This window comes from Convolutriloba macropyga, chromosome 11 (assembly GCF_964194025.1).
Source record: "Convolutriloba macropyga chromosome 11, txConMacr16.3, whole genome shotgun sequence".
Lineage (NCBI taxonomy): Eukaryota > Metazoa > Xenacoelomorpha > Acoela > Convolutidae > Convolutriloba > Convolutriloba macropyga.
This window is the reverse complement of record NC_134478.1, coordinates 47,167,786-47,176,374: the sequence shown is the minus strand read 5'-3', so window position 1 is coordinate 47,176,374 and position 8,589 is coordinate 47,167,786.

Below are 8,589 nucleotides of genomic sequence, written 5' to 3'. Positions count from 1 at the left end.
AGGATGACAGCCGATGTTTACGATTCCTCTGGAGAGAAGATCCAGAGCGGAGAATAGAAATCTACGAGTACACACGACACGTTTTTGGGGCGAAAAGCTCGCCGACTTGTGCAAATTACGCCTTGCACCAAGTGGCGAAAGATAATGCAGTCAACGACGAAAATCTTGACAAAGCTTTCCAGCGAAACTTCTACATGGACGAGTTCCTCAAGTCAGTCAGAACACCTGAAGAAGCGATTGAAATTTATCAGAAAGTCAGAGACATCCTCATCAAAGGTGGATTCAAGTTGACGAAATGGATAACAAGTGACGAAGACGTCAAGTCACACATTCCACAGACAGACAGATCAAAGAAAGTTGTGAAAACTTTCGAAGCAGAACCAAAACCATCCTCAATCCTAGGACTGAACTGGAATGTGGACACAGACAGTCTCATAGTCTGTCGTGGAACTGAGCAAGATGTTCCAGCAAAAATAACTCAGAGAATTGTCCTATCCTTTGTCTCAGCAGTGTTCGACCCACTTGGGATATGTTCACCATTCACCATACGAAAGCGGTTTCTACTCCAAAGCATCTGGGCAGCGATGGGACAAGCATGGGACAACGAGTTGGCAGCAGATTACTCAAAGATATTCAGTGATTGGTGCTCTGAGTTGAGAGAAATAAGGACACTGTCAATAAATCGACTTTATTTTGAAAACGGATGCACAAACTTGGGACTACACATCTTTACAGATGCATCAGAGGAAGCAATGTGCATTGATGCATATCTGCAAGATGAAGCAACGCTAAAACTGACATTTGTAATAGGGAAATGTTGTGTGACACCTATCAGACATATGACGGTACCGAAATTAGAACTTCAAGCCGCAGTCTACGGAGTTCGTCTCAGAAAGCAGATACTCAATGAACATGATGTCAAAATTGACAAAATCTATCATTGGACCGACTCATTAACAGTGCTACAGTGGCTACGGGCAGCGCACAAGAAACAACAAGTATTCGTTGCGAACAGAGCAGCGGACTTATTGGAAAACTCATCGATGGATCAATGGAGACACGTCAAAGGTGTCGAAAACCCTGCCGACATCGGAACCAGAGGAATGTCCATCGAAGGCCTCATGGAGTCCGTATGGCTGAACGGGCCGGCATGGCTCCAGGCAGATGAAGAAAAGTGGCCAAAGCCGTGGTGCCAAGTGAATGAACTCGAGCCTGAGCAGGTTATGAGTACTGTAGCAACAGAAACAAAACGACCAATTATTTGACTGGAGACTATACAGTTCCTTCAACCGAATTAGAAACTTCATTGCCTACTGCATGAGGTTCAAGACAAAGCAGAAGGGTCCCCTCAAAGCAGACGAATTTCATCAAGCAGAGCAAATACTGTTTGGATTTGTTCAAAACGAAAGCTTCCCGAATGTTTCGAAGTCTATAGCAAACAGCAAAGAAATCTCCAAAACTTTAAACATTGCCAAATTCTCTTCCTTCATAGAGGAAGATGGAACAATTAGAGTGAAAGGCCGACTGAAGCTTTCAAACCTTGACTACAATGCAAAACACCCAATATTGTTAACAGCAAAACATCCAGTTGTACAACTTCTGTTGGAGAAAGCACATCAAGACAACCAACATGAGGGCACAGAATATGTGAGAAACATGCTCCAACAAGAACACTGGATCATCGGGCTGAGAAATGCATTAAGGAAAAACAAGTCGAGATCCATCAAATGCAGACACAGGAACGCCAACCCAATTCACCCACCGATGGCAGATCTACCCCGAGAACGACTTGACGAACTTGTGTTCCCATTCACCCATACCGGAGTTGACTACATCGGACCCTTCGAAGTCAAGTTCCTACGACGTACCTTGAAGAGATGGTGCTGCCTCTTCACTTGCCTGACAACGAGAGCAGTACACATTGAAGTTTCTCAGTCATTGGACACCGAGTCATGTCTAGCTGCAGTGACAAGATTCATTACAAGACGTGGCTAACCAAATACCATCATTAGTGACAACGGAACTAACTTTGTTGGAGCAGCCAATGAGCTGAAAGTATTCATGAACGAGTGGGACGCAGCTAAGATTGAGAGTGACTTAGCACAGAAAAAGATTGTTTGGAAATTCAACCCTCCCGGAGCTCCTCACTTTGGTGGAATCTGGGAAAGACTGGTTCAAAGTTGCAAGAAGGTCATGATTGCAATCTTAGACAACAGAAGCCTCACCGACGAGGTACTCAGTACAACAATGTGTCTTGTAGAGCAGACTCTCAACGCAAGACACCTGACGGCAATAAGTTACGACCCTGAAGATTTGACAGCACTCACACCTAATCATTTCTTGCTAGGACGAGAGAACTCGAGTGCACCATTCATGCCATCCAGTGAACGCTACCATGACCTGAGAAAATCATTCAAAACGGCTCAAGCAAATGCCGAGCTGATCTGGAAAAGATGGACTCGCGAATATCTTCCACAATGGAACCAGAGATCGAAGTGGTCAAAAGAACATGTGCGAAACCTGAAAGAAGGCGAGTTAGTGTGGCTAGTAGATGACTTTGTGAAACGCTGTGAATACAAGCTTGGACGAATCATTGAGATCTTCACTGGCAATGACGGAGTTGTGAGATCAGCGAGAGTCAAAATGGCACATGGAGAGCTAAACCGGCCAGTCGTGAAGTTAGCGCCAGTATTCTACGATGGTGTTTCCGAGATCGAAAACAGGGCCGGCGATGTTGGCGCCACTTCAAATCAGCTAGAAAAGCCATCAGACAGCAAGAAATAACTTTTGAAACTGAAAAAACTTAGAATTTGTCAAAACTCAAAAATGGTCAAAAATGAAAAACTTTACAAGTTGGGACCGAAAATCTGTACACCCCCCCGATTTTGGGAAGGCAAAAAACGAGCAACCCGAGGTTTTGGCAGACGGTTAGGGTTCCCTCTAAGCTATTCATGGACCCAACGAACGTTATTCCATCAGACCCACAAGTGTGGCTATTAGCACTCAAATTGTGCAAAATTGGCATTTTTCGACATTTTGTTATTTATTGTTAAATTTTTTTATTAAGTTTTTTATTTATGATTCTTTAGATGATCATTAAAGGTGAAATACCGTACATTCGAGGCATTTAGAGCTACGTAATAACCATCCGTGCTTATGTCAACAAAAGTAAATATTGCAGTAATTTGACATTTACTATGTAAACAATGACCTAAATCATTTTCTTGATTAACCAATCAGAAACAAGTAGCGATGATGTTATAAACGATAAATATTTGATTATTTACTTTAACCCAATTGTTTGATTAGTCAAACCGTATTGTATTTAGAACCATTAGAAACTGTTGCCAAGAGCAGTTGGTTTTCAGATAGACTAAAATTTGATTCTATAACAACTTTAGTCTTTTTGCTAAGTTTTGCTAGATCTTAAGATCATGCGAGTTCTAAGTTAGTTGAGCTTACTTAGCGAGAAGTTTGTAACAATACTAGCTATTGTCTGAAGCCTTACAAACATCAGCATGATATTGAACATAGACTATCACTAAGGATTTTCTTAACTTCAATCAACAAAATTAAAGTTACAGTCCTTTGATACGTCCGAGCGACTAATTTTTTCTGCGAGATCGTTAGTCAATCGAACCCAGTGAAGAACCAGGCCGGCGTAAAACTCGAGAACCAGGCTGTGATATATCGGTTCCGCTGAGATTCTTGAGCAGCCGCAACAGTGGCTTCCTGCCCCCTAAATTCATCGCGTGTGTTCAATTCCGGCTTCAACTTGCTGTTGCTGATGTATATAGTTTCGATGGTCACGAGTTTCTCTACTGTGTGAAGGGCATCCATAATTTTCCATTCAATGTAAATCGAGGAGCCACTACATTCAACAAGATGGTGACGCACCTGTGCATCATTCTTTTGATGTTCTGATATACTAGTGGTAACATGCCGGCTTGTCTGCCCAACATAGATGGATCCAAATCCGTTACATTTTATCTCAAATACCAGCTAGTGAATAGGCCAAAGATTGTATAAATGAAAAAATTTTCGCTTTAATCTTTAAATCTGGCGACAAACGTAAAGTTCGAAAATGTTTGCTTTAGTGATGCCTTAAATTTATTTAGAAAATCTAGAAGGCAGCCTCCTATTCGAATACCACACTTCAGGCAAAATTGAAAGGGCTGCTTTCCTTAACCCACTCGCCAAATCAATGCTGAAGAATTCAGTAGAGGCGTACAAATATCGTGAGTCGTTTAACTGCCAAGTATGAGCAACGAATTTTTGGCTTCGAGAAGAGTATTTTTGTTCGGCTTGTGTTTTCCTTCATGTGGGGCGCAGGGGCGTCCACAACGCGCACTATAGAACAACTAGCAATCAAAATGGCTAAAAAAAGACTAGCATTACCCAGAGACCATAACATACCGACGCACTGGAGTATATTTTGCTCTCCTGTGCAGCGCTATCAAATGCCTCAGAGATTGTCGAGTTTCAAAACGGGCGACTGTCATTGATAAATCATGCAGTGCTGTAGTGCTGGAGGAAGTATAGATTCATAACAAATTAGCTTACGCAGAAATTCAATTCTCATGACGCAGCTCTAAAGAGTTATATTGAGTTTTCTTTAAAAATATATACGATGTAGTGATTTATAAATAAGTCGGATATTTAAAACAAACATTTTCGAACTTAACGTTCATCGTCGTTTTAAAACTGTTTCAAAATTATTAAAGAAAAAAAATGAATAAGTATTTAATTTTGTCTGGGACCACAATTACAGGTTCATTTTATTCTTTAAAAATTTGTGAAACAGTTTAATTCTGGCGATGAACGTAAAGTGCGAAAAAGTTTGTGTTAGTGAGCCCTTAAATTTATATAGAAAATCTAGTCGTCAGGTTAGAAGTGTGTCACAAATTGTTAAAGAATAAAATGAATACGTATTTACATTTGTCTGAGACCACAATTGAAACAATTCTAGGAACTATCTTAAAAATTAATCTGAAATTTTTTTTCATTTATACAATATTTAGCCTGTTCACCAGCGTTATATGAGATAAATTACTTTCTCAATTTTCTTAAAAACGTTCCTATTCCGGATTTTTCTATTTTGACCATGTTTCTTTAGGGTATTTCTAAGTTTACCCTTACCCTAAGTATCCCTCTTGGAGGTTTTTTCAAATTTTGTTTTGTCATGCACAACATAAGTTTTGCCCTATTTTTACTTCCCGATTAAAAATTATGATTTGAACTAATATTTCAAAGTGGGTTCCCGCAACCTAAATTCATCGCGTGTGTTCAATTCCGGCTTCAACTTGCTGATGCTGATGTATATAGCTTCGATGGTCACGATTTTCCCTACAGTGTGAAGGGCAACCAGAATTTTCCCTTCCTTGTCATTCGAGGAGCCACTACTTTCATCAAGATGATGACGCACCTGTGGATCCTTCTTTTGATGTTGGGATATCCCAGTGATAACATTCCGGCTTTTCTGCCCAACATAGACGGATCCGCACCATTACATATTTTCTCATATACCACGATTTTATCTCAAATACCACTATAGTTAATAGGCTAAATATTGTATAAATGAAAAAAATTAACGCTTTAATCTTTAAGATAGTTCCTAGAATTCTTTAAATTGTGGTCTCAGACAAATGTAAATACATATTCATTTCAATTTTTAACAATTTGTGACACAATTTTAACCTGACGATGGACGTACAATTCGAAAATGTTTGTTTTAGTGATGCCTTAGTTTTATGTAGAAAATCTAGAATGCAGCCTCTTTTTCAAAAACCACAATTCAAGCAAAACTGACTGGCTGCTTTCCTTAACCTACTCTCCAAATCAAGCCTGAAGAATTCACTAGAAGCGTACAAATATCATGAGTTGTTTAAGTGCCTCAAGTATTAGCAACGAATACTTGGCGTAGAGAAGAGTATAACAACTTAGCTTATATAGAAATTCAATTCTCATGACGCAGCACTAAAGAGCTATGGTGAGTTGTCTTTAAAAATAAGTACGATGTTTTGATTTTTGAATAATTCTGATACTTAAAACAAACCTTTTCGAATTTAACGTTCATCGTCAGCTTAAAACTGTTTCAAAATTGTTAAAAAATAAAATGAATATGTATTTACAATTGTCTGAGACCACAATTTAAACAATTCTAGGAAAGATCTTAAAAATTAAATTGATTTTTTTTCATTTGTACATTGTTTAGCCTATTCAGCAAGTGGTGTATGAGATAAATACGTTATCAATTTCACTAAAAACATTCGTGTTCCGGATTTTTTGACTCTGAACAAGTTTTTTTTTGTTTCTAGGGTAATTCTGATTTTGCTCTTACCCTAAATATCCCTCTTGTGGTGGTTTTTGCAATTTTTGTTTTGTCATGCACAACATAAGTTTTGCCCTATTTTTCTTTCCCAAATTAAAAATATGATTTGAACTAATATTTTAGCGTGGATTCCCATCCCGTATACTCATCGCGTGTGTTTAATCCCGGCTTCCACTTGCTGTTGTTGATGTATATACATTCGATGATCACGAGTTTCTCTACTGTGCGACGGGCATGCAGAATTTTCCATTCAATGTCATTCGAGGAGCCACTACATTCAACAAGATGGTGACGCACCTGTTGATCCTTCTGTTGTTGTTGTGATAACTAGTGGTAACATGCCGGCTTGTCTGCCCAACATAGATTGATCCGCATCCATTACATTTTATCTCATATAACACGTAGTGAATAGGCTAAATATTGTACAATTGAAAAAATTATCTCTTTAATCTTTAAGATAGTTCCTGGAATTGATTAAATTTTGGTCTGAGACAAATGCAAAAACACGTTCATTTTATTCTTTAACAATTTGTGAAACAGTTTAAACCTGGCGATGAAGGTAATGTTCGAAAACGCTTTTTTAGTGATGCCTTAAATTTATATAGAAAATCTAGAAGGCAGCTTCCTATTCGAATACCACACTTCAGGCAAAAACGACTGGGCTGCTTTCCTTAACGCACTCGCCAAATCAAGCCTGAAGAAAACAGTAGAAGCGTACAAATATCGTGAGTTGTTTAAGTGCCTCAAGTATGAGCAACGAATACTTGGCGTCCAGAAAAGTATTTTTGTTCCGCTTGTGTTTCCTGCATGGGGGGCGCAGGATCGTCCGCAACGCGCACTATAAAACATCTAGCTAAAAAAAATGCTTAAAAGACGAGCATTACTCAGAGGCAATAACATACAGACGCACGGGAATAAATTTTGCTCTCCTGCAAAGCAAAATCATATTCCTCAGAGGGTGTCGCGTTTCGAAACGGGCGACTGACATTGATAATTCAAGCAGTGCCGTAGTGCTGGAGGAAGACTAGATTCATAACAAATTAGCTTACGCAGAAATTCAATTCTCATGACGCAGCTCTAAAGAGTTATAGTGAGTTTTCTTTAAAAATATATACTATATAGTGATTTCTAAATAATTCTGATATTTAAAACAAAACTTTTAGAATTTAAAGTTCATTGTCATGTTAAAACTGTTTCAAAATTATAAAAGAATAAAATGAATAAGTATTTACATTTGTCTGAGATCATAATTACACGTTCATTTTATTCCTTAAAAATTTGTGAAACAGTTCAATTCTGGGCATAACATACAGACGCATGGGAATAAATTTTGCTCTACTGCGCAGAGCTATCATATGCCTCAGAGGTTGTCGTATTTCAAAACGGGCGACTGTCAATGATAATTCAAGCAGTGCCGTAGTGCTGGAGGGGAGACTAGATTTATAACAACTTAGTTTATATAGAAATTCAATTCTCATGACGCAGCACTAAAGAGCTATAGTGAGTTGTCTTTAAAAATATAAACGATGTTGTGATTTTTGAATAATTCTGATACTTAAAACAAACCTTTTCGAATTTAACGTTCATCGTCAGCTGAAAACCGTTTCAAAATTGTTAAAAAACAAAATGAAAATGTATTTACATTTGTCTGAGACCACAATTTAAACAATTCTAGGAAATGTCTTGAAAATAAATTGAACTTTTTTCATTTGTACATTGTTTAGCCTATTGAGCAAGTGGTGTATGAGATAAATACGTTATCGATTTCACTAAAAACATTCGTATTCCGGATTTTTTGACTCTGAACAAGTTTTTTTTTGTTTCTAGGGTAATTCTGATTTTGCTCTTACCCTAAATATCCCTCTTGTTTTGGTTTTTCAATTTTTCTTTTGTTATGCACAACATAAGTTTTCCCTATCTTTCTTTCCCAATTTAAAATTATGATTTGAACTAATATTTTAGCGTGGGTTCCCATCCCGTATATTCCTCGCGTGTGTTTAATCCCGGCTTCCACTTGCTGTTGCTGATGTATATACATTCGATTATCACGAGTTTCTCTACTGTGCGACGGGCATGCAGAATTTTACATTCAATGTCATTCGAGGAGCCACTACATTCAACAAGATGGTGACGCACCTGTGGATCCTTCTATTGATGTTGTGATAACTAGTGGTAACATGCCGGCTTGTCTGTCCAACATAGATTGATCCGCATCCATTACATTTTATTTCAAATTACACGTAGTGAATAGGCTAAAT